This window comes from Adiantum capillus-veneris, chromosome 9, assembly GCF_014529385.1.
Source record: "Adiantum capillus-veneris isolate H3 chromosome 9, ASM1452938v2, whole genome shotgun sequence".
In the NCBI taxonomy this organism is placed as follows: domain Eukaryota; kingdom Viridiplantae; phylum Streptophyta; class Polypodiopsida; order Polypodiales; family Pteridaceae; genus Adiantum; species Adiantum capillus-veneris.
In genome coordinates, this window is record NC_140939.1 from 157,023,189 (window position 1) to 157,050,704 (window position 27,516).

Here is a 27,516-nt window from a genome sequence, read left to right on the forward strand (position 1 = left end):
AGAGAGAGAGAGAGAGAGAGAGAGAGAGAGAGAGAGAGAGAGAGAGAGAGAGAGAGAGAGAGAGAGAGAGAGAGAGAGAGAGAGAGAGAGAGAGCAAATGTTATATCAACATCTTTGAAAGGCCAAAACAACCTACGAGACCAAAGAGTTACATCTAATTAATTTGATACAAGTTTTGGATAAAAATAAATAAACAAACTAACTAAACAAAAACACAACTAGAGTTGTAATGGTGGGTAACAAGATCCTCATGGGTACATATGCAAGAGGTCAAAGTGTATCTCAAGAAAAGATAAAGAACCAATCTACCGCACTTGGAGAGAGAGAGAGAGAGAGAGAGAGATGTACAAGTTGGTAGGTGCTATTGAAATTGAGGATGTATAGGTGAACTAGTGCTATTGAAGTCCACCTCTACAAAATGCATTGTCACTTTGTATTGTAAGTATTTTATGTATAATTCTTGTTCTTGAATACCTTGATTGAGAACATTCAAAGTTTCTAAAGGTCATGGAAGAGGGGTTGCAAAGTACCATACATGATTTAGGTGAGGTTGTGAGAGCTGTAACCCAAGAGGGGTTGCAATCATTCCAACTATTTGTAAAGGTTAAGGGAAAATATGCTAAGCTTGACACAAAGCTCCTGGAAATTTGGATGGCCTCGCAAGAGGTTCAACATGAGGGACCACTCCCTTGGGTTCCCTTGTGCCAACTTCATGGTCACAAACCTGTCCGTCTAATGAGGGGAAATAACATTGAAGAATTGGAAGATAAGCTTAGGAATGTGGGTTACATGCCAACACTTGGAGATTTACTTATCTTAAAACAAATGCTAAATGGAGATACAATTCAAGTAAGTGACTAAGAAGAAAAACATTGGCATGAGCCCTTTTGGGGGGAGATAAATTGCCAATTTGATGGAGAGCTATCTACCTCTCAAACTTGGACACATCTTGCCTAGGGAAAACTCCATAGAGAATGTATGTATCGATGATTCTTTTCTTTCTTTTGTTGATGTGACAAGTCTCTCTAGGGGATTGGAATAGAGCAAGGTTTTTGAGCGAGCTTTGAAGTGATTTTCTTTCTGATAGTGCTCAATTGACCAAACCTAAAAAAAAGGTTGCTCTAGAAACTTGCTCCAATAAGCTCACTCCAAACAGAGTTTTTGAAGCGATCTTTTCTCTCTCTCTCTCTCTCTCTCTCTCTCTATGTGTGTGTGTGTATCTCTCTCTCTCTATCTATCTCTCTCTCCCACGTTTTGTCTCCCTCTACCTCTCCCTATCTCTATTTCTCCCTATCTGTGTGTGTGTGTGTGTGTCTGTGCCTCACCCTTCTCTCTTTAATCTCTCCCTCTATCCCTTCTCTATTTATCTCTCTCTCACACTTCACCCCTCTCTCTCTCTCTCTTCAAACACTTTCTCCCTCCCCCCCCCCCCCTTCTCTCTATCTATCTATCTCCTTGAGTCTCTCTCTCTCTCTCTATACATATATATATATATGTATGTATGTATGAATGTATGTATGTATATATGTCTGTATATGTATGTATATATATATATATGTATATCTATGTATGTATATCTATGTATGTATATCTATGTATGTATATGTATGTATGTATATATATGTATAAGTCAACCAGGGTTGTTCGCTTGTGATATACTTGTATCTCTTTGCGGAGGAAGCATTGTCAGACTCTATCAGAGCACAATATTCTCCCATTAGAGATCTTTCCTTGCATATTGCAGGGGAGAGTGATTTGATGGATGAAAAGGATGCCAAGGATACGTTGCTAGGTATGCATACTCACATCAGTTGGGTAGGGGAGACAACTAGGTATGCAAAATCACTTCTATTGGGTAGCATGGGATAGTGGATCGGCGACATCCATGCTCACTCGGTTGGAGCCCACGCCCCCTTCCCCCCCCCCCCCCCCCCCCCCCCCCCCTCTCTTTAAAACACCTCAATAGGCACAAAAAAGTGTCAATATTTCCAACACGAGAACCTGGAATATGTCATGTTTTACAAAACACAATCCACTTTGACTAAATTATGATGCAAAAAGGTATAAGACTTCAGCAACCCTAGAAACCTTTTATAACAATGACATCCTAACTGTTTCGTGCATCCTTCTAGTGCCGAGCTTAATGAGAAGCTCCTATCCCAAAACCTTTGACAACCAAAGCATCTGAGTTAATCAAAATAATTATAAGTAGAGATCAACAACCTCCCCCACCACCACCTCGAATATAATTACCCATTGATTCGTGCCCACCACCATCACTTCTCTAGGGCCAGCAATGCTATAGTGATCGCATGTGCCACCATCACGGTTAGAGCTGGGTTTCCCCCACCATACCGATCAACACCGCACCCACCCCTGCTTGCTTTTCCTTCTTCTTTGTCTATAGTGATGGGCCTCCCATCGAGTTTCATGCCTTGCATCTGATCAATGACCTCCTGCATCTTGAGTGCTTTATAAAATGTGACAAAGCAAAAACCCTTTGAGCGACCCGAGTCTCTGTTCATCACAACTTTGCTTTGAGAATGTTTCCAAAAGGTTGGAATGCATCTTTGAGGTCCCTGTCTGTTGTTTCTCAAGAAAGACATCCAAATAAAACACCTATACTCAGCTTCATTAGCCATGGGATGACAAGCTTTGACAACGTTTTTGAACAAGTGCTACACGGGAGAAAAACTTTTCAGGGGAGATGACCCCTCTCTCTCCCTTTCTCTCTCTCAAGTGCAAGGAGAAGTGGACGCGCGCTAGCGGCCCACCCTTAGCACTAAAGGGCATGGGCACTTTAATGAAGCCCAAGCAGTGGGACCATGGCAGCGAATCTAGGACACGTGGATCGGGATGTGCGCACCCTTACGATGGCCAAGGTAAACTTGGACAAGAAGGATGCCTCTCCAAGTTTATTTATCATTTTATGTTTTGCCCACGTGTCAGCTTGCCCGTCGCATTCGCAGCGGTTAGTGCATTGGGCTCTCATAGCGGTGGCAAGGGTTCGAGTCCCCGTGCCTGCAACGACGCCCATTTTTTATCGCCCTCAATTCACCTCGTGATTCCCCCTTTCGACCTCCACCACCGATCCCATCTCTCTCTACCTGTGCCCTTTAGTGGTGAGGGCGGACCACCTCTCCTTGATCTTGAAAGAGAGAGAGAGAGAGAGAGAGGGAGAGAGGGGGAGGAAGAGAGAGAGAGAGAGAGAGAGAGAGAGAGAGAGAGAGAGAGAGAGAGAGAGAGAGAGAGAGAGAGAGAGAGAGAGAATTACGTATATATAGATAGAGAGAGGTAGAGAAAGACAAGGAGAGAGATAGATAGAAGGGGGAGAGAGAGAATAGTGTTGTAAATATGTAATGAAAATTTCATAGTGATAGAACATTTTATTATTACCTTGCTCTCAAAAAAAATTTATAATCATAGAACACTTTTTCTTATTACCTTCTTGATAAGGTTTATTCAGCAATACATGATGATCTGCTAGCCTACAACATGGTTCTTTGGTATGATCGCCTAGGCCATTTAAAGCTTGCTACTATGAATAATAAGACACATCTCAAAGCATACGTTGGCTTGCCATTTCACTTTTCATCAAAGAAACAACCCCATCTCTCTTTGTGAAGGATGTATTTATGGTAAACTAAGCCAAACCTAGTTTCCTAGACACCATAACCACACATCTTAACCTTTACAACTGGTTCATACTGACTTGTGTGGTCCACTTCCTATTAGATACTTAACCCACATCAAATATTTCATTGCATTCATTGATGACTTTACCCTCTTCACCATTGTGAAATTCTTAAGATCTAAACACCGTCATACCACTTTTCAAATATTCTTCTCTCCCTATCTCTCTCTCCTTGAAGAACAATTATCTCTCGCAAATGATTTAAAAATTCTCAATATACCCTTGTATCATTTTGGGATGGGTTTCTCACAAATTTTGCACAGTCTAATGTTTATGGCAATGGAGATTTATCTTTTAGCATCTCAAATAAAAAGATTCACCAATGAGCTCACAAATAGAGACCAAAGAGTTACATCCGGTGAATTTGATACAAGTTTTGGATAAAAATAAATAAACAAACTAACTAAACAAAAACACAACTAACGTTGTAATGGTGGGTAACAAGATCCTCATGGGTACATATGCAAGAGATCAAAGCGTATCTCAAGAACAGATAGATAACCAATCTACCGCACTTGGAGAGAGAGAGAGAGAGAGAGAGAGAGAGAGAGAGAGAGAGAGAGAGAGAGAGAGAGAGATGTGCAAGTTGGTAGGTGCTATTGAAATTGAGGACATATAGGTGAACTAGTGGTATTGAAGTCCACCTCTACAAAATGCATTGTCAGTTTGTATTGTAATTATTTTATGTGTAATTCTTGTTCTTGAATACCTTGATTGAGAACATTCAAATTTTCTAAAGGTCATGGAAGAAGGGTTGCAAAGTACCATACATGATTTAGGTGAGGTTGTGAGAGTTGTAACCCAAGAAGGGTTGCAATCATTCCAACTATTTGTAAAGGTTAAGAGAAAATATGCTAAGCTTGACACAAAGCTCCTGGAAATTTGGATGGCCTAGCAAGAGGTTCAACATGAGGGACCACTCCCTTGGGTTCCCTTGTGCCAACTTCATGGTCACAAACCTATCTATCTAATGAGGGGAAATAAAATTGAAGAATTGGCAGTAAGAATGGCAGATAATCTTAGGAATGTGGGTTACATGCCAACACTTGGAGATTTCGTTATCTTAAAACAAATGCTAAATGGAGATACAATTCAAGTAAGTGACTAAGAAGAAAAACATTGGCATGAGCCCTTTTGGGGGGAGATAAATTGCCAATTTGATGGGGAGCTATCTACCTCTCAAACTTGGACACGTCTTGCCTAGGGAAAACTCCATAGAGAATGTATGTATCGATGATTCTTTTCCTTCTTTTGTTGATGTGACAAGTCTCTCTAGGGGATTGGAATAGAGCAAGGTTTTTGAGCGAGCTTTGAAGTGATTTTCTTTCAGATAGTGCTCAATTAACCAAACCTTTAAAAAAATGTTGCTCTAGAAACTTGCTCCAATAAGCTCACTCCAAACAGAGTTTTTGAAGCGAGCTTCTCTCTCTCTCTCTCTCTCTCTCTCTCTCTCTCTCTCTCTCTATATATATATATATATATATATATATATATATATATATATATATATATATATATATATATATATATATATATATATATATATATATATATATCTATCCTCTATCTCTCTCTCTCTCTCCCCCCCCTTCTCTCTATCTATCTATCTCCTTGAGTCTCTCTCTCTCTCTCTCTCTCTCTCTCTCTCTATATATATATATATATATATACATATATATATATATATATATATGTATGTATGTATGTATGTATATCTATGTATGTATATATATGTATAAGTCAAGCAGGGTTGTTCTCTTGTGATATACTTGTATCTCTTTGTGAAGGAAGCATTGTCGGACTCTATCAGAGCACAATATTCTCCCATTAGAGATGTTTCCTTGCATATTGCAGGGGAGAGTGATTTGATGGATCAAGAGGATGCCAAGGATACGTTGCTAGGTATGCATACTCACATCAATTGGGTAGGGAAGACAACTAGGTATGCAAAATCACTTCAAAACGATACTCTAACCCCTGAGTTAAGTAGGTTGGGCTTCTAGTCTTATAGCAGGTGTTTTTGTTTGCTTTAAAACTGCTGACAACATGTTATTGGGTAGCATGGGATAGTGGACTGGCGACGTCCATGCTCACTCGGTTTGGAGCCCCCGCCCCCTTCCTCCCCCCCCCCCCCCCCCCCCCCCCCCTCTCCTCTCTTTAAAACACCTCAATAGGAACAAAAAAGTGTCAATATTTCCAACATGAGAACCTGGAATATGTCATGTTTTACAAAACACAATCCACTTTGACTAAATTGTGATGCAAAAAGGTATAAGACTTCAGCAGCCCTAGAAAATTTTTATAACAATGAAATCCTAATTGTTTCGTGCATCCTTCTAGTGCAGAGCTTAATGAGAAGCTCCTATCCCAAAACCTTTGACAACCAAAGCATCTGAGTTAATCAAAATAATCATAAGTAGAGATTAACAACCTCCACCACCACCCCCAACATAATTACCCCTTGATTCCTGCCCACCACCATCACTTCTCGAGGACCAGCAATGCTATAGAGATCGCATGTGCCACCATTGTAACATTTAATGGCCTAAAAACTTGTGTCTAGCGGAAATTAGCATGAACATAGTGGGCATTTCATTAGAATAGATTCCTTATGAGAATTACAAGAGTGCTTGCGTGGAGAGAGCAACAAAAAGCATAAGACCTAGTTAGATAGCATCAACAATACTTTCAAAAGAGAGAGAAATTAAGCTATTGACAATAGTCGAGGAATGGATTTGCATGGAGCCGGTCCCCCCTCCAAAAGGCTTTGTATTATGGTTTCTCCCATCAAGAGAGACATTGTACAATACAATTCTTTGTGTTCCTTCAAGACTAGCTAGTGCAATGAAGATGAAAGCTTCATGCACTAAGCAAAACACTTAGCAAACACAACATCAATTATCCCCGGTCTCAGACCCAAGACCTCACACACCTTCAAAGATGGTCAGAGCTAGCAGGGTATGAGAGTAGATTGAGAGGAAGAAGGAGTATCCTACAAGAAAGATGTACATCTCCTCACATAATCACTCATATTAGCATATCTTAGCTTAGTAATTAGCTTGGTGGAGGAGATGAGCATGCATTGAAGCTTGGCTCTTGGTTGGATTTTCATCCACATGCCAAGAGTGTGTCGATGTAGGCTTCTATCTCACAAGCTTAGAGTAGGTGCTGAGCTCTCCATTTAAGCTTGGGAAGAGATAGTCTTCTTTAATTCACACATAGACTGTGTGTGAGTGTGTGTGATAACTCCTTGCAAAAATCAGCCCCCTCTCTCTGTTGGGCGAGCCCTCTTGCTATTTGCTCTTTCTCTACCCTCATTGGACCTCCCCAGGTCAAGCCAATGACAATTAAGTAGCATAAGTAATATCCTTCTGACATGTGTCCCCCTTTCCCCTTTTGTGAGAGCTTTAGGTAATTCAATAATTTAACTAAACTCTCATTGGACCCCTTTGCCTCCTGGCCAATAGGAATCAGGCAAGCCATTGGGCTGTTGAATGCTCATTGGACCCCTTGGGAGACTGTCCAATAGTCATCTAGGAGACTTAATTATCATTGGTTCTTTTATTAAGTTTTTTTTAAATTAATTAAACTAGATTTACTCAAGCCTAATTCTCATTGGTCCACTTCCAAGGCCATCCAATAGGAATTGGGTACACCTTGTGGACATCTGGCCTAGGGAGCTGACATGTGTCCCTCATTCCCTTTGTGTAAAGGGAGCTTCTGTGTGTGTGTGTGTGGCTTTCTCTCTCATCCCCTACATGCAAGGCTTGCCCCCTCCCAAGTAGGGATTGCAAAGTCTTTTTGGTACACACACAAAGCATCATGGTGAATTAGGGATTGGCTAGGGTTGAAGCAATCCAAGTTGCTTCCCTCTATCAAATTTTGTCTTTTGGCATACCACACATTTAGAAACATACTCTTGTATGTTCACTTTCATGGTAGGCCAATAGAAATATGTTTCAATTCCCTTTAAGGTAGACTGAATCCCTCTATGCCCCGCATAAGGTGGAGCATGAGATTCATACATTACATTCTCACGTAGTGAGTTAGTAACACATAGTCTATTGCCATAGAGAAGATAACCATGTTGTAAAGTAAATGGTTCTTCTTTCTTCCCTAATACAAGGGCTGAAATCACATCTCTAAAATCGGGATCAATAGCATACTCATCTATCATTGAAGATAGATCATTGTGACTTGCTATGGAAACCGCATTCACTCTCGGCCGTCTTGAGAGTGCATCAGCTACTTGATTATGCTTGCCAGCAATGTGAGCAATATGAAAATGAAATTGCGAAAGGAAATTTGCCCACCTCATTTGTTTGTCGGACATCTTGGTCTGCGTCATGAAGTACTTAAGACTTTGGTGATCCGTTCGCAGAATGAAAGGAGTCCCCAATAAATAGTGCTTCCATGAGTCTAAGGCATGTAGAACTGCAAGGAGTTCCTTTTCGTATAATATGCCTAGAGCTTGCTCAACAGGGTCGAGCCTTCGACTCTCATAGCCTATGACATGCCCTTCTTGGAGCAAAACAGCTCCAAAAAAATCACCACAAGCATCACATTGGACCTCAAATGGTTTTGAGAGATCCGGTAGTGTAAGCACAGGTTGAGAGATAAGCTTTTCAAAAGCATTGTTCTCCTTAGCAGACCATGTATACCTAAAGCTTTTCCTTGTTAGGTCATGTAATGGTCCCGCAATTTGTGAGAACTTTTCTATGAAACGTCTATAGTATGCACACATACCTATAAAGCTTCTTAGTTCATGAAGATTCCTTGGTTTAGGCCATCCTTTTATTACCTCTAACTTAGATGGATCCATTTGGATACCATCTTGAGAGATAATATGACGTAAATACTGAATCTCTTGCAAGAAAAATTCACTTTTCTTTCGATTAACATAAAGTTTATTCTCTCCTAAAACTTCAAATATTACCTGGAGGTGTTGCTTGTGGTGTTCCTCCAATGAATTAGAGTAGATGATAATATCATCAAAGAACACTCCAATAAAGGTTCGATGAGTCACTTCTTACCTTTGTAAACTCCCTTCTCTTTAGCTTTGTTGGAGTTGCCCTTAGGAGACTTTTCGACATTGTCCTTCCCCTTAGGCTCATTGGAACCCTTGTTTTTCGGGGGCTTAATATTTCTTTTAGCCCCCGTTTGGAAATTGATTCGAGAGGCCACCATAGTGTGGTGTATTACCGCCGATATGGTACGTGGCCTTTGGGAGCTGACATACTCCCCCATTTCTTCGGTTAAGCCCGAACAAAATTGTTGCTTTTGCTCTCCAAAATCCAACTTTTTGAAGACAGTGGCTTTGAGTTGTAGGTCCCAAAACTTGTCTACATATTTGTGGATGGATTCATTGGGAGAGAGCTCTAAGCTTCGCCATTCGGCGAGTACTTTGTCTTTGGCATCAGTGGCCAGAAACTGATTCATAATGGAAGCTCTTAAAGCTTTTCATGTTCGAGGAGCTTCACTGTTGGCTCGTAGGCTAGACCACCATTGTCTGGCGGACTTTTGAAAGTGCATAGCTACATGGCATAGCTTAGAGGACTCCGTGAAGCCCTCATCTCCAAACGCCGCATCGAATTGATGGATAAAGGCAAAGACTTTGTCCGTAGCACCAACGGTACCATCATAGGTAAGGAAAGAGATGCTCTTCCCTCCCTCTTTGAATTTCTTCAACTTGGACGACCTCTTCCATGCGGCATAGGATTTCCTATGGCCTCTTCTTTTTGATGGTTCAAAGGTTGCACCATCACTTTCTTCAGAAGGTGAAGAATTTGAAGAAGGTGGAGAAGAGGGTGACCTCGAATCGGAGAGAGACCTCTTTTGGTAGTCTCACAAGGAGGCTTCCTAGGTGTTCTCTCATCATGGTGATGAGCTTGGAGAATCCTGTGAGCACGGAGCTGCCATTGCACTTCACTTTGGAGAGATGGATTGCCCATGGCTTGCTGAAGCCTAGTAACAAGATAGTTAACAAGCATTGAAGCATCATTAGTAGCTTGCTCATGAGCAAAATCAAAGTTATCAACATTAATTTTACTCTCTTTACTATTGTCAGCCATTCTAACAACCTTTAGGTGTAAACTTTTTAGGTGTACTTTGGCACTTCAAGCCCTAGTTGCTACTCCTCTTTACCCCTTTAGAAAAAGCACTCAAGCTACTGTACCCGTGGCTCGAATACCATTTATTGCAAGGAATAGAAGAGAGGGTCTTTCGACACAAAAACATCACCGGCTCCTGTCAAGCTTCTAATATCTCAATAGTGGTTAAGTCGTAGGCAAGCCCCGTAGGACTCCACTATTAAGACCGTAGCTCTCGACGGTGATGCCCCGTTAACCGCACAAAGGCAGGCGCACTGCAAGGCTGAAAAATCCCTATTCTACTTACTCACAGGCAATTAATAATACCAACCATTTGTAGCTAGCTTGAGGACCTCCCTTCTTAAGCAAGAAAAGCGAAACCTTGTGCTCTGATACATTATGTAACATTTAATGGTCTAAAAACTTATGTGTAGCGGAAATTAGCATGAGCATAGTGGGCATTTCATTATAATAGATTCCTAATGAGAATTACAAGAGTTCTTGGGTGGAGAGAGCAACAAAAAGCATAACACCTAGTTAGATAGCATCAACAATACTTTCGAACGAGAGAGAAATTAATCTATTGACAACAGTTGAGGACCGGATTTGCATGGAGCTCGTCCCCCCTCCAAAATGCTTTGTATTATGGTTTCTCCCATCAAGAGAGACATTGTACAATACAATTCTTTGTGTTCCTTCAAGACTAGCTAGTGCAATGAAGATGAAAGATTCATGCACTAAGCAAAACACTTAACAAACACAACTTTAAGTATCCCCGTTCTCAGACCCAAGACCTCACACACCTTCAAAGATGGTGAGAGCTAGCAAGGTATGAGAGTAGATTGAGAGGAAGAAGGAGTATCTTACGAGAAAGATGTACATCTCCTCACATAATCACTCATATTAGCATAGATTTAGCTTAGTAATTAGCTTGGTAGAGGAGATGAGCATGCATTGAATCTTGGCTCTTGGTTGGATTTGCATCCACAAGCCAAGAGTGTGTCGATGTAGGCTTCTATCTCACAAGCTTGGAGTAGGTGATGAGCTCTCCATTAAAGCTTGGGAAGAGATAGTCTTGTTTGCTTCACCCATAGACTGTATGTGAGTGTGTGTGTGATAATGCCTTGCAAAATCATCCCCCTCTCTCTCTTGGGCGAGCCCTCTTTCTAAATGCTCTTGCTCTCACCCCATTGGAACTCCCCAGGGCTAGCCTATCACCATTAAGCAGCATAAGTGATAGCCTATTGACATGTGTCCCCCTTTCCCCTTTTGTGAGAGCTTTAGGTTAATTGATAATTAAACTAAACTCTCATTGGACCCCTTTGCCTCCTGGCCAATAGGAATCAGGCAAGCCATTGGGCTCCTGAATGCTCATTGGACCCCTTGGGAGACCGCCCAATAGTCTTCTAGGAGACTTAATTCTCATTGGTTTCTTTTATTAAATGTTTTTAAATTAATTAAACTAGATTTACACTAGCTTAATTCTCATTGGTCCACTTCAAGGGTCATCCAATAGAAACTGGGCACACCTTGTGGGCATCTGGCCTAGGGATTCCCTTTGTGTAAAGGGAGCCTCTGTGTGTGTGTGTGTGTGTGTGACTTTCTCTCTCATCCCCTACTCTCAAGGCTCGCCCCCTTCCATGTAGGGATATGCAAAGACTTTTTAGTCACACACAAAGCATCCAATTTCCCCTAGGTTTGACCTTTGGACACAACCTTTGAATTTTGGAACCTTAGCATTTTGGAAGTCTTACTGGGCTGGACCTTAGGGTCTTTTTAGCCCATTGTTGCACATGGCTCTTTTGCAGATGCCCCCCCCTTTGGATCCCTATTTTCCCTCCTTTGGATCCCTACTGTGGCTGGTCTGCTAGCTTAACCAATATTCTAGCCTTTTCTCCCCTAGCACTTCCCCACATTAAATGATCAGTTTAATATGAGAAAATCATTTAGGAGAATTAGATATTGATTATTATGACACATTAGCTCTCTCTTGAAATCATAGTCGTCCTCGACTATGGTGTAGAGAAGATAAAGAATATTCATGAGTCCTTTTCTTAGCGGGCAGAGGATCCCTATCTTACCCTACGACATCATTCCACAATGGATGACTAGTCTATTTAGCGCTTGAGAGCCTGAGGCTGCCGCAAGCATGTCTGCACATTAGTCCTATTAATCTTCCATAGTAGGGTGACAAGCTCTACTTGGTGTTTGGGAGACGTCGTCTCCGCAAACTTGATCTAAGCATGCATACTACTTCATTTTTGTGCACAATAAAGAAAAGAGAGTCTTATAAGACAAAAAACTTTGTTCATTTTTAACATTTTGTACATTTGCTTACTCTTGGAAGCATTGTAAGCATTGACAAGGTTTAGGTTATCCTTTAATTGTATGCCTTGCATCCATCTAGCATCTTCAAAAGGATAATTCTTAAACTTAATAAGATATCGTCGGATAGTCTTACCGCCTCTTAGTACCTTGTCTTCATGTCAAAGAATGGACTCAGGCTGCAGCACCTCCTCTTGGTCCTCGATCTCCGGTGGGTCTTCAATAAATGGTTCTTGATGTGTCTCTCCTTTGTAAGGCTTTAATAGGCTCACATGGAAAGCATTGTGTATGAGCCAATGATTGGGCAACTTGAGTTGATAGGCCATCTCATTGATTGGCCTAAGAATCTGGAAGGGACCATAGTACCTTTTTGCTAGTTTAACATAGTACTTTCGGTGTCCCGTAGGATTCTTGCCCGTCGTGTGCCTTAATCGAGCCTTGGGAAACTTTAATAAGACCCAATCATTTTCTTTAAATTCTTGGGCTCTTTTGTGCTTGTCAGCAGCAGCCTTTTGCCTTTGCTGTGAGATAGAGATAGCATCCTTAATCTTTTGAAAAGATTCTTGTAGGTCTCGGCTATACTCATCTGCAACAAAGATCTTCCCATGTACCTTAAGTAGCAAGGGACATTTTGATCTCCCCTCAATTACCTCGAAAGCTGCTTTTCCCGTGGAAGTATGTACAGTTTTATTGTAAGCATACTCCACTAAGGGTAAGTACTTCTCCCATTGGTATCTTTGATCTACTTCCGTTACATAGGCTTTTAGTAGATCGAGAATGGTTAGGTTAGCTATTTCACTTTGGCCATCCGTTTGTGGATGATAGGCCGAAGAGAAGTTTAGCCTTGTCCCTAAATTCTAAAAGAGACCCTTCCAGAAATTACTGGTCATTCTAGGATCTCTATCCGACACTATGGACATTGGCAAGCCATGGTACTTGAAAATTTGGGTAATGAAGAGGGTTGCCATTTGATGGGCTTTGATAGTCTTTTTGACATGCATAATATGAGCTTGTTTACTGAACCTATCTACTATCGTCCATATTTCCGTATCCCCATGGATAGACTTAGGCAATCCAAAGATAAAATCCATGGATATGCGCTCCCATGGTGAATTAGGGATTGGCTAGGGTTGAAGAAATCCAAGTTGCTTCCCTCTATCAAATTTTTTCTTTTGGCATACCACACATTTAGAAACATACTCTTGTATGTTCACTTTCATGGTAGGCCAATAGAAATATGTTTCAGTTTCCTTTAAGGTAGACTGAATCCCTCTATGCCCCACATAAGGTGGAGCATGAGATTCATACATTACTTTCTCACGTAGTGAGTTAGTAACGCATGGTCTATTGCCATAGAGAAGATAACCATCTTGTAAAGTAAATGGTTCTTCTTTCTTCCCTAATGCAAGGGCTGAAATCACATCTCTAAAATTGGGATCAATAGCATACTCATCTAGCATTGAAGATAGATCATTGTGAGTTGCTATGGAAACCGCATTCACTCTCGGCCGTCTTGAGAGTGCACCAGCTACTTGATTATGCTTGCAAGCAATGTGACCAATATGAAAATGAAATTGCAAAAGGAAATTTGCCCACCTCATTTGTTTGTCGGAGAGCTTGGTCTGCGTCATGAAGTACTTAAGACTTTGGTGATCCGTTCGCAGAATGAAAGGAGTCCCCAATAAATAGTGCTTCCATGAGTCTAAGGCATGTAGAACTGCAAGGAGTTCCTTTTCATATATGCCTAGAGCTTGCTCAACAGGTTCGAGCCTTCGAATCTCATAGCCTATGGTGTGCCCTTCTTGGAGCAAAACAGCTCCAAGGAAATCACCACAAGCATCACATTGGACCTCAAATTGCTTTGAGAGATCCGGTAGTGTAAGCACAGGTTGAGAGATAAGCTTTTCGAAAGCATTGTTCTCCTTAGCAGACCATGTATACCTAACGCTTTTCTTTGTTAGGTCATGTAATGGTCCCGCAATTTGTGAGAACTTTTCTATGAAGCATCTATAGTATGCACACATACCTATAAAGCTTCTTAGTTCATGAAGATTCCTTGGTTTAGGCCATCCTTTTATTACATCTAACTTTGATGGATCCATTTGGCTACCATCTTGAGAGATAATGTGACCTAAATACTGAATCTCTTGCAAGAAAAATTCACTTTTCGTTCGATTAACATAAAGTTTATTCTCTCTTAAAACTTGAAATATTACCTGGAGGTGTTGCTTGTGTTCCTCCAATGAATTAGAGTAGATGATAATATCATCAAAGAACACTCCAGTGAAGGTTCGATGAGTCATGAACAGCTTCTCCATCAAGCGGTTGAATGTGGCTGGTGCATTGGTCAAGCCAAAGGCATGACAATCTATTCGTAAAGACCAAATGTGGTGCGAAATGCGGTCTTTGCAATGTCTTGATCAACTATCCTTATTTGATGATAGCCACTTTTCAGGTCGATCCTACTGAAGTAGGTCGATCCTTGAAGCTTATCAAATAGGTCTTCTACCCGTGGAACGCGAAACCTATTCTTGATAGTGATCCTATTTAGTGCTCTATAGTCGACACACATGCGATATGTGTTGTCTTTCTTTTGCACTAATAGCGCCGGTGAGCAAAATGGAGATGAGCTAGGCCTAACCATGCCCTTCTCAACTAACTCATGCACTTGCTACATAATCTCCTTTTGTTGAGCTTGAGAAACTCTATAAGGAGGTTTGTTAGGCGGTGAAATTCCTGGAAGAAGTTCAATTGCATGGTCATCATATCCTCGTTTAGGAGGTAGCTCACAAGGGATGTCGTCAATAAAAACATCTTGAAACTCCTTGAGAAAATTGGATAACTCTAATTCCTTTTGGTTTCTTTTATTTTCTTTTGCTAAAGCATTAGGTTCATTTTGAGAATCTTTAACAAAAATCATGTACACGGAAATAGAGCTCTTTATTGACTTGTTGAAAGCTGGTGTATGTACAATGGGGATAGTGTTACCCATTTCCTTAGCATCTTTATACATGTCTTTTTCCCTGAACTTAAAGGAGATTGTCCTTTCAGGAAATTTAACATGGGCAGCCAGGCGGTCAAACCATGGTGCCCCTAGGATTACATCCTCATGCTTGAGAGGAGAGATAAAGAAGTCCTCTTTGTCCACATAGCTTTGAACATGAAGCCTCAATTTCTCGATTAAGGGAGTGACTGAAGCTTCTTGCTCCTTGAAAGCACTGTGTGTGGGTAGGACATCTCCCATCTCGTAGGCTTGTATGCCTAGCTTGGTGGCCAACTCTATAGATATTAAATTGTGAGCCTTTGTGGTGAGTTTGGCGAGTCTCCTCCTCATGGATTTCAACCAAGGAAGCTCTAGGAGGATCTTGGCGGTTGTTCTTTTGGGGACAAGTGCGGTACGCATGCCCTTGTTCGCCACACTTGAAACACCGATTATCCTTGCGATAACGCTCAAGATCTTCAGGAGAGAGTTTGTTTTTACCTTTGTAAACTCCCTTCTCTTTAGCTTTGTTGGAGTTGCCCCTAGGAGACTTTTGGACATTGTCCTTCCCCTTAGGCTCGTTGGAACCCTTTTTCCATGGGCTTATTATTTCTTTTAGCCCCCGTTTGGAAATTGATTCGCGAGGCCACCATAGTATGGTGTATTACCGCCGATCTGGTACGTGGCCTTTGGGAGTTGACATACTCCACCATTTCTTCGGTTAAGCCCGCACAAAATTGTTTCTTTTGCTCTCCAAAATCCAACTTTTTGAAGACAGTGGCTTTGAGTTGTAGGTCCCAAAACTTGTCTACATATTTGTGGATGGATTCATAGGGAGAGAGCTTTAAGCTTCGTCATTCGGTGAGTACTTTGTCTTTGGCATCGGTGGCCAAAAACTGCTTCATAATGGAAGCTCTTAAAGCTTTCCATGTTCGTGGAGCTTCACCGTTGGCCCGTAGGCTAGACCACCATTGCCTGGCGGACTTTTGAAAGTGCATAGCTACATGGCGTAGCTTAGAGGACTCCGTGAAGCCCTCATCTCCAAACGCCGCATCGAACTGTTGGGTAAAGGCCAAGACTTTGTCCGTAGCACCAACGGTACCATCATAGGTAAGGAAAGAGATGCTCTTCCCTCCCTCTTTGAATTTCTTCAACTTGGACGACCTCTTCCATGTGGCATAGGATTTCCTATGGCCTCTTCTTTTTGATGGTTCAAAGGTTGCACCATCACTTTCTTCCGAATTTGAAGGATTTGAAGAACGTGGAAAAGAGGGTGACCTCTTTCTCGCCTTTTTCTTGTCTTGATTCTCGGCGTCTTCACCATCACTTTCATAAGAGGAAGAGGATGAAGAAGATGGAGAAGAGGGTGTCCTCTTTCTCGCATTTTTCTTTTCTTACTTTTTATCATCCCTCTTTGAATTGTGATGTGGAGAAGAGTGCGATAGTCTTCTCCTCTTTGGTGGTGATGGAGAGCGTTTAGGCCGCCGTCTTCGTGGAGCCATCTCCGCCGAGGCGGCGGGAGACTCACTTCTTTCTCGTTCCTTCGATGGAGGCTCTTGAGTTCTCCTTTGGGAAGAAGATGCATCATCAAGTAAATTCTTGAGCCCTTCGTATGGATTCTCTTATTCTCCCCGAATCGGAGAGAAACCTCTTTTGGGAGTCTCACAAGGAGGCTTCCTAGGTGTTCTCTCGTCATGGTGATGAGATTGCAGAATCCCGTTAGCACGGAGTTGCCGTTCCACTTCACTTTGGAGAGATGCATTGCCCATGGCTTGTTGGAGCCTAGAAACAAGATAGTTAACAAGCATCGGAGCATCATTAGTAGCCTGCTCATTAGCAAAATCAAAGTTATCAACATTAATTTCACTCTCTTTACTATTGTCAGCCATTCTAACAACTTTTAGGTGTAAACTTTTTAGATGTACTTTGGCACTTCAAGCCCTAGTTGCTACTCCTCTTTACCCCTTTAGAATAAGCACTCAAGCTACTGTACCCGCGGCTCGAATACCATTAATTGCAAGAAATAGAAGAGAGGGTCGTTCAACACCAAAACAGCACCAACTCCTGTCAAGCTTCTAATAGCTCAATAGTGGTTAAGCCGTAGGCAAGCCCCGTAGGACTCCACTATGAAGACCGTAGCTCTCGACGGTGATGCCCCGTTAACTGCACGAAAGAAGGCGCATTGCAAGGCTGAAAAATCCCTATTCTACTTACTCACAGGCAATTAATAATACCAACCATTTATAGCTAGCTTGAGGACCTCCCTTCTTGAGCAAGAAAAGAGAAACCTTGTGCTCTGGTACCAATGTAACATTTAATGGCCTAAAAACTTGTGTGTAGTGGAAATTAGCATGAACATAGTGGGCATTTCATTAGAATAGATTCCTAATGAGAATTACAAGAGTGTTTGGGTGGAGAGAGCAACAAAAATCATAACACCTAGTTAGATAGCATGAATAATACTTTAAAAAGAGAGACAAATTAAGCTATTGACAACAGTTGAGGACCGGATTTGCATGGAGCCGGTCCCCCCTCCAAAAGGCTTTGTATTATGGTTTCTCCCATCAAGAGAGACATTGTACAATACAATTTTGTGTGTTCCTTCAAGACTAGCTAGTGCAATGAAGATGAAAGCTTCATGCACTAAGCAAAACACTTAGCACTCCCCGGTCTCAGACCCAAGACCTCACACACCTTCAAAGATGGTGAGAGCTAGCAGGGTATGAGAGTAGATTGAGAGGAAGAAGGAGTATCTTACGATAAAGATGTACATCTCCTCACATAATCACTCATATTAGCATAGCTTAGCTTTGTAATTAGCTTGGTAGAGGAGATGAGCATGCATTGAAGCTTGTCTCTTGGTTGGATTTGCATCCACATGCCAAGAGTGTGTTGATGTAATCTTCTATCTACAAGCTTGGAGTAGGTGATGAGCTCTCCATTAAAGCTTGGGAAGAGATAGTCTTCTTTACTTCACACATAGAGTGTGTGTGAGTGTGTGTTTGATAATCCTTTGGGACAAATCCTCATCCTTCCTAGTGCGGGTGGAGGAGGGTCTCTCTCACTAGCACAAAAACCACCTCTAAAGACTAATCTAGTGCACACATTAGAGCCTAGACCAAGAGGCTTATAAGGTTACAAGATTTTGGATGGAAATATCTTTTACTTCAACCTCACCCCCCAATATATAAATATATATATATATATATATATATATATATAAAAGACTCCACCCCTCCCTAACCGTGCACCCTTTGGGCTTCCCTCTCTTTGTTTTTGAGGTTGCACTCTTCTTTCTCTCTAGCCTATAAATATAGAGGTTTGGTTGTCCATTTCAAGGTGACATTTTTTCACAATCAAGATATCAAAAAAAGAGAAATCTCACCACACCCTCGCACCACTCTACTCAAATGGAATCTTCCTCTCAGGTTTGTAGCTTACTTTTGCTTTTGATTGTTCTTTTTTAGCTTGACATCTATGACATGTAGGATCATCCTATGACACCTGCCTTCCACCATTTTTTACTAACATTTTTATGTTTGTTTTGATGGTGATGGTGACAGGTAACAGGATCTTCCTTTGGCTAAAACATTGCAATCTAGCTCAAGCTACCAAATTTTAAGCTTTCCTCTCTCTCCATTGTTTGTAAATAAGCATTTTTTAATTATAATGGCTTCCAAAAAGAGTTCTATTGAGCATTCCTAAGCTCTGTGTTTCAATGGTAAAAGTGGATCTTCATTTTGTAATTTCCTAGCAACCTACTCTCTCTTGGGCGAGCCCTCTTTCTATTTTCTCTTGCTCTACCCTCATTAGACCCCCCAAGTCAAGCCAATGACAATTAAGCAGCATAAGTGATAGCCTTTTGACACGTGTCCCCCTTTCCCCTTTTGTCAGAGCTTTAGGTAATTTAATAATTCAATTAAACGCTCATTTGACCCCTTTGCCTCTTCGCCAATAGGAATCAGGCAAGCCATTGGGTTGATGAATGCTCATTGGACTCCTTGGGAGACTGTCCAATAGTCATCTAGGAGACTTAATTCTCATTGGTTCTTTTATTAAGTGTTTTTAAACTAGATTTACTCTAGCCTAATTCTCATTGGTCCACCTCCAAGGCCATCCAATAGGAATTGGGTACACCTTGTGGGCATCTGGCTTAGGGAGCTGACATGTGTCCCTCATTCTCTTTGTGTAAAGGGAGCTTGTGTTTGTGTGTGTGGCTTTCTCTCTCATCTCCTACATGCAAGGCTCGCCCCCTCCCAAGTAGGGATTGCAAAGACTTTTTTGGTACACACACAAAGCATCCGATTCCCTTAAGGTTGACCTTTGGACACAACCTTTGAATTTTGGACCTTAGCATTTTGGAAGTCTTAATGGGCTAAACCTTAGGGTCTTTTTAGCCCATTGTTGCACATGGCTCTTGTGCAGATGGCCCCCCCCTTTGGATCCCTATTTTCCCTCCTTTGGATCCCTACTATGGCCGGTCTGCTAGCTTAACCAATATTCTAACTTTTTCACCCTCGGCACTTCCCCATATTAAATTATCAGTTTAACATGAGAAAATCATTTAGGAGAATTAGATATTGATTATTATGACAACCATCACGGTTAGAACTGTGTGCCCCCCACCATACCGATCAACACCACACTCACCACCACCATATCAGTCACCATTGCGCTCATTGCCATAGCGACCTCCACCATTCCACATTTGAAACACCCATCATCCACCTCGGCCATCCCTGCTTGCTTTTCCTTCTTCTTTATCTATAGTGATGGGCCTCCCATCAAGTTTCATGCCTTGCATCTGATCAATGACCTCCTGCATCTTGAGTGCTTTATAAAATGTGACAAAGCGAAAACCCTTTTAGGGACCCGAGTCTCTGTTCATCACAACTTTTCTTTGAGAATGTTTCCAAAAGGTTGGAATGCATCTTCGAGGTCCCTATCTGTTGTTTCTCAAGAAAGACATCCAAATAAAACACCTATACTCAGCTTCATTAGCCATGGGATGACAAGCTTTGACAACTTTTTTGAACAAGTGCTACACGGGTGAAAAACTTTTCAGGGGAGATGACCCCTCTCTCTCCCTTTCTCTCTCTCAAGTGCAAGGACAGGTGAACGCGCACTAGCAGACCACCCTCCACACTAAAGGGCACGGGCACTTTAATGAAGCCCAAGCACTGGGACCATGGCAGCGAAGCTAGGACACAGGGATCCGGTCGTGCACACCCTTACGATGGCCAAGGTAAACTAGGACACGAAAAAGTAAACTTGGATAAGCAGGAGGCCTCTCCAAGTTTATTTATCATTTTATATTTTGCCCACATGTCAACGTGCCCATCGCGGGCGCAACGGTTAGTGCATTGGGCTCTCATAGAGGTGGAAAGGGTTCGAGTCCCCGTTGGTACAACCAAACTTTGTCGATCCATGGAAGTGGAAGAAGTGGAGGCATGGCAGTTTACAGGAAAATGGTAAAGACCTTGATGGAGCCAGGAGCCAAGTAAACCGAGTTGGAGCACTCGCTAGTCAAAACTGCAAGTGTTTTTTTTTGCTATCACACGTGACAGGAGCAAATGTTTATATCCCAAGGTTGGGAACGAGGTAAGGGGTGCTGGGTGCAGGTGCCATGAAGTTTGTGATATGGGATTTGGGACAGGCTGTCTGCACGACACTCGACTATCAAGGAGTGTATAGCAAATGAGGCATTGAATAGGTCGAAGATGGTGCAAAAGCTTTGGAGGTCAAAGTGCTTGAGGGTTTCAAAGCTCGATGGGTATCTCCACCAGATGGTGCCGTTGTAGGAGATGGAGTGAGAGGGGCGGCCATAGGTCATTCATCTGCATGAGAAGTAGCCTTTTTATAAAGCTTTGTGTGGGGCACAACTTGAAGCTGGGGTAATGAGAAGCTAAGGGGGAGCTTTTGATCCCGACAATCGGATTACAAAGCTATTGAAGTGCGACTCTAAGAAAGCGGCCGCGGCTACTTGAAGATGGAAATATTTGGACTCGGCTATCACGGTCTTGAGGCTTACCCGTTTGGCAAAGCAAAGGGATTGCGGTCGAACTCTGGTAACTCTGGTCGAAAACGCAAGCTATATAAGGCAAAGTAAAATTATCGCCATGCTTTGTAAGAAGGGGGGGAAAAAAAACGAGAACCAGTTTCGGAATTGCAGAGAAAGGGTGGCGCCACCAGGTGGCTGAGCTTTTGGGTCGCTCAGGGCTCAAGTTGGTGAGCTGCATGGCATGGCATGCGGGACAGATGTCTGGAAGCCCATGAAGGAGGGGGCTGGAGTTGGATATCGGGACTGAGCAGCCCGCCCTGAAAAGCAAGGAGAAGACGGCCAGTTGCATAAGGAAAGCCCGCCAGGTGAGTACGAAAGGGTGTGACAATTGCATGAGGGGGGAAGGCCAGTTGATAGAGAGGGCGACCAATAGCGAGGTCGCTATTGGCCAGAGCTACAGAGGGTGGGCTGGAGAGTCGCCACAGGGGAAAGCAAGGCCTGGAGGGGCCGCCAGTTGAGGTGGCAAGAAGGAGGTGGTTGCAAGGCCGCTAGGGCTGCAAGGGCCACGAGGTGGCAGACAGGACAGGGAGAGTGCAGAGGAGGTGAGGAGCCGCCAGGCCAGTAGTTGGCCGCCAGTGAAGAGGGTGGCCGACCATAAGTGTGAGAGTTGCCAAAGGGCGGGATGCAGTTATGGCTTGAAGCGGGGAAGCATGAGGCGATTGGGGGTGAAGGAGCGCTGAAGGGAGGTGTTGCAGGGCAGCGTGATCAAAGAGGAGAGAGGCGCCATCAAGGAGGAGAAGGGAAGCAAGGCCATGCTGGGTTGATGAAAGCTACCCGTTCATGCAGGGGCAGCATCGACAGGAGCTCATGTAAGGAGGGGTATAAGCAAAGAAAAGGTGATGCACCGCTTTGAGGGAGAGTGTATCCATGCACACTCTCTCGCCCATACTTCACCATAGGCTTTCCGTATGTTATGCCGGGGTTTTTTTCCAATTTAATCCATAGTTTTATATGATCTGAAGCTCAAGAAAAGCAGGCTCCCTCTGCTCATTGTTTGAGCACATATATAACATTGTCTTTCGATCTCATGCCTGGGTGGTGTATGTGACTTGTTTTTGTACAAGCAAGGGGTGTGCAAAGGGCTACAAAAATCTTGTGGTATGTCGAATGTATTGAGTGAGTGAGTGTTATCTGTATGGTTGTGATATATGTCTTGAGGATGGAAGCTTGTGGGCAAACGTGAGTCTGCCAATGATCTTGAGGTGTCTGAGGGATGGTCAGGTACGGGCTTGGGCATTAGTTGTTTGCAGATTGTGTATCTGGATGTGTGTTTGCTAGGGGATAGGGGTGCTGTGAGATCACTAAGCTATATAGAGGCGTCGAGTTTATGTGCTGGTGGTTTTCCCATTTCCCCCTTTCCATCTTGTGGTGCCCCCACTGAGGACCCACTGATTGCTTCCTAACAAGGTGGTTGTGAGTCAAGATGAAGCAAGATTTTGGTCCAGTGTTGAAAGGAAATGAAGATGCTGATGATTGGCTTGCCGATTTTGAGCTATTTATGCTCACAGTACTGCGGATGCCAGGTGATGAAGCAAAGCTCCAGACTCTACCTTTGGTGTTGCGAGGTAAAGCAAAAGCTTGGTTTGATGGCTTAGAAGACGTGCACAAGCAGAATTGGATAGGATTTCAAGAGAAATTTCTACAAAGGTATATAAAGGTGGTGTTGGCTTCGGAAGCAGATGCGAAGATCAAAGGTTTGCAACAGGACGTAAGTGCCAATTTTGATGCTTTTGTTGATAAATTTCAAGCTTATTGGGGGTATTTGGCGGTTGCTACCCAAGCAACCAATGTTGGATATTTGAAGCTCGAAAGGTTTCTATCATGTTTGCATCCCTATGTTTGTGAGAGAGAGGACTATGACGATCCAAGCACTTATGATGAAGCCGTCAGAATTTCCAGAGCAAAGAGTCGAAAGATGAAGAAGGAAATGGAGGCAGGTTTGCTACAGTTGGCAATCACGGTAGCTAGTGGACCTAGGCCCAAACATATTGAAGAGCATCATGAGATAAAAGCTCCTTTTGTCGATATGAATGTGATCAAAGCACATGAAGCTAATGCCAGGGTAGAAGAGGTAGAAAAAGTGCCAACCAGGGCTCAGCAGTTGCAGAGAGGAGTCTATCGAGTACCCCCTGATGTGCTTGACCAAGTGCCTTCCGAAAAAGAAGCAGGGGAGAAGATAGCTGAAGTTCCAAAGTCAGTGAGCTTTGTGGAGAAAGCCGAGCTGTGTTCGAGCTGTAGCAGTGCCTTGGATACGGACAGCACATGGGAAACGCAGTCTGCTTTCTCAAGGTATTAGACCTATGATGTTATGTATGTCGATAATGTGGTTAAAGAACAATAGGTTGTAGGTGAAGAGCCAGTTTGCGAATACTAGGGGGTTGGGCAACCCTCTCTCATGCCTTGTGGTGGTCAGGCCATGTTGACTGAAGAAGAATTTCTTGATGAAGATGATAGGGGGTTCGATGAGCCGGTGGTCGATGTTGATGATGAGTCGCAAGTTTTGGTTGCTAAAGCTATGGCGAGGATACAGGATATGCGAGGCTGTGTGTCTGCTCCCTTACCGCTTGAAGAGCCTACAGATGAGGTTTTGCCAATGTTTGTTTTGGATGAGCGGATGCCAGAGGTTGGTGTCATGCTGCTGATGGATTTGTTGATAAAGGTTGCTATGCAAGCAGGAGTATGCCGCTTGCTACTGATAGCCGACTTTCAGAAATGAAAGGAAAAAAAAAAACTCATTTCCCCCCCCCCCCCCACTCTCGGTACCCCCCATCGTAACCTATTTTTCTCCCTCCCGCCCCACGGGCATCGGATAAAACCCTCGCACTCTCTTCCCCCCATTTTGCTTACATACCCCCTTTTCCTAATATCTCTCTCCCCCCAATTTACCCTCCCCGGCCATGCAGAAACTCAGAGAAGAAAACCCCAACCCCTCTCTCGTGCTCCCTCGATGCGAGTCGCGTGAGAACCCCCCCCCTCACTCTTACACTTACCCGAATCACACTCACCCATTACCCTCTACCCTCATTTCCCCCCCCCCCCCCTCTTTGGCCCGCCAATATTCCCTCATCCCTCTTCTCCACCTGCTCGCCTCACCCTCCTTCGGCTCATTCACACCCCCCTCGGCCTCAATCCCCCCCCTCGTGGCCCGCGGATATATTCCCTTACACCCCACCCATTGACTAATCCCCCCCCTTTGTCCTTAATCCCCATGCAAAAACAACACCCCCCCCTCCCCCCCTCTCCCCTCACTCTCTCTCACACACTCTCTCTCTATCTTTTATCCCCTTACCCCTCTCCCCTCCCCCTCTCCCTCACTCTCCCTCTCACGGCAGCGCCAAAGGCTCTCTCTCTCTCTCATCCAGATGCCGCCACAGCACGCCAAAGCTTTCTCTCTCTTCCCATGCGCTGTGCGCCGCGTTGCATCACATACACACACACACACGCCCTCGCGGTAGCAACATGAAAAAAAAAAAACACACACACACACACCATACATACACACCCCCTATCCTACCCCCCCTCTCCTTCCGCCATGCGTAGTAGAACAAGCCGCCGGCATCAGAGAAGAAAAAATAAAATATATATATATGAACATTATATATTTATATAGTACCCCCTCTTCCCTTGTTCCTACGCACGCATGCGCACACACATACGCATATACGCACGCACCGACAAAATACAAAAGAAGAAGAATAAGCAAAACTCCATCGACATCAACAAAAGAAGAAGACGATCCAAAGCACGCGCCGCCAACAACAAAAACAGAAAATGCATCGAAGGCATGCCCCGGCCGACTCCGAAAAGAAGTACGCTCGACACCGACGCACCGGCAGCACACCATTCGCCGGCAACAAGCAACCATGACGCCATCCCAGTAATTTCTAGGTTATTTTACCATTATCTTTAGTTTCTCACCCGAGCCATTGTAAAATTTCCATTTTGTAAATATCCTCTCTCTAGGTGATGGTCACAAAGGCCCACCTAGAGATTCCCATCTTTTAATAACCTTCCCCAAAACAAAGCAAGGGTCAACCACACCGGGCCCACCACTTTCTTTGTCTCCCTGATTATGATTACCCTAACCACACTAGGATTACCATAATCCAAGCAGCCAACACCTATAAATTGGCACTGAGAGGTCACTATCGGGGGGGCAACTTATGTGGAACCAAGCATTGGGTAGAGTGTAGTAGGAGGGATTGACACCATCACTATCACCAGGAGGAGGTCTCGTGAGGAGGAGGAGGTCTCGTATGTGGGGTTTTCCTTGGAAATTGCACCATGCAAAGGGAACCACACCCATACCTCGACTCCAATGGTCGATGTACACACACGTATGCATGCTCTTGGCAATGAGTATTCACAGTCATTGAGTCACCCTAGAGAACGCACCAAGTAGGTTGCACCAGCTCCTCTCCCTACCTCTCTACCACCATGGCATGCCACCTTGTAAATATTGCCGAAATAACTCACCCTCACACCCCCGAGGTTGTTTTCATCAATTGCGAGTGCTCTCTCTCTCTCTCTCTCTCTCTCTCTCTCTCTCTCTCTCTCTCGCTCTGCTCTCTCTCTCTCTCTCTCTCTCTCTCTCTCTCCCTCCCTTCCTCTCTCTCGGTGTGTAGGCTTGCAGTGTTCATATCATCATGGGCTTTGCGTCCTAGCCGCTCAAAGCTAGGTGGTGCCCCCTATTCGCTTTACCGTGGCAGGCTCGAGGTGAGCCATTTGGCCTCCGGCGTTTTAGAGGCCGTCGGGGTTCGGGGTCTGCTTTGCGTCCTTCATTTGGTGCCCCCACTGAGGAGGGCTTTTCTAAGAGCCCTTCAGTTTACAATGGTGAAAGTGACGCCCACTATCAATCATGGACGAGTGGCTAAAGGAATTTTCTAACTGGAGGACGGAAGAAGAAGAGACGAAGGAGGCCCTATCCGCCTTCATTGAGGTGCTATTGCCAGGCTGCACTGTCATCAACATTCAAGAGGTAAATTCTCCATCTCGTATCGTTCGTTCTAACTATAAATCGAAAGCATCAGGTGGCAGATTGGTGAGGTGCCATCACTGTTGTCAACCAAGGCACACGGTCAATGGGTGCCAGCAATGGAGGCAGCGAAAGGGCTGAAGTCTTCTACATTGACATTCATCTCAAGGAGGTCATTCATGTCAAGGAAGGAAAGCGGACGGTGAGGCCTCTTTTCCCTAAATAAACTGCAGTCAAAGATAAAACCCCAAAGTGGCATAAAGGGGCTGCTCGAGCCAAGGGCAAGGAGAAGATAGGCTAGCCTGGAAACACATGACCCGAAGGGAGAAGCATCTGGCCAAGCAAGTGCTTCAAGCTCAGAGAGCCGAGTTGTACCCACTTGGTCAAAGAAGAAGCCATCCGAAGCTAAGCGGCGGAAGGTCGCCTACCGATTTGCACGACGCATGCAAGTGCTACCAATCCACTTCGACAATCCAGAAGAAGAAGTGGTGAGAAGATTCCCATGTCCTGGAGAAGAGTGGTTCGGCTACTGCTCTCGTTGTTTTGGGAAACGAGTGGAGGACCTTACTCCCCTCCCTGTACAGCTTATCCTGAAGAAGCTCTCTACCACGGGAGAGACCAAGTGAGCTAGAGATGAGCTGCAGCTGAATGGAGTAGAATTCATGCAACACACCGATTACGGAAATTACCTACAGTTGTTGTTAGCCAAGAGACTGGGAGTGGTCAGACACGTCGCCACCACCCCGTACGTGCTAAGCAACGAAGGAAGGGTAGAGCCCATGAAAGGTGACGACCTCTTGTGGATGTACCGACTCATCAACACTGGCACAGTAAGAGTATAAGTAAGTATTTCACCCTTTGTGCATGATGGAAAACAGGCCGACGGCATTCCCGTTCAGATTCCTGCAGCATATGCATGTGAATATCTATGTAGATAGGAAAGTCTTCTACCAACAGAAGATCGTTTACCTATTCGGTGCAGCAGTACTAGGAGAAATCCTCAATTTCCCGAACCCTATCATTTTCCCCATACTAGATTACCGTCATTCCTTTAATATCTGTATTTTTATCCTGTTTTAGCCTATCCATTCGCCCCTGTAAAAACCGCTATGAGCCGTTGCTGTTGATGTTAAAAAAAACGAAAAAAAGGTTTGAAATTTCTCGAGTCACCACCATGGCAAGTGTTTCTTTCCCCACGTTCAGTGGAAAGAAGGGTGAGGATCTCACCACTGATTTTTTGGATGATTTTGACATTGCTTGTGTCGTCTCCAACAAAGATGACGACGCTTCACGACTCATAATTTTTCCTCTCCTGATGAAAGTAGAGGCCAAATCCTGGTATAATGCATTGCCCCATGCTACCAAGAATGCATGGGATGTGTTAAGGGTTGC

At 43.7% G+C, this 27,516-nt stretch overlaps 1 pseudogene; it reads left to right on the forward strand.

Annotated features, from left to right (window-relative positions):
- The first annotated feature begins 21,277 nt into the window (after positions 1-21,277).
- LOC147451443 (uncharacterized) lies at positions 21,278-23,884 on the forward strand (annotated as a pseudogene).
- Positions 23,885-27,516: the final 3,632 nt, after the last annotated feature.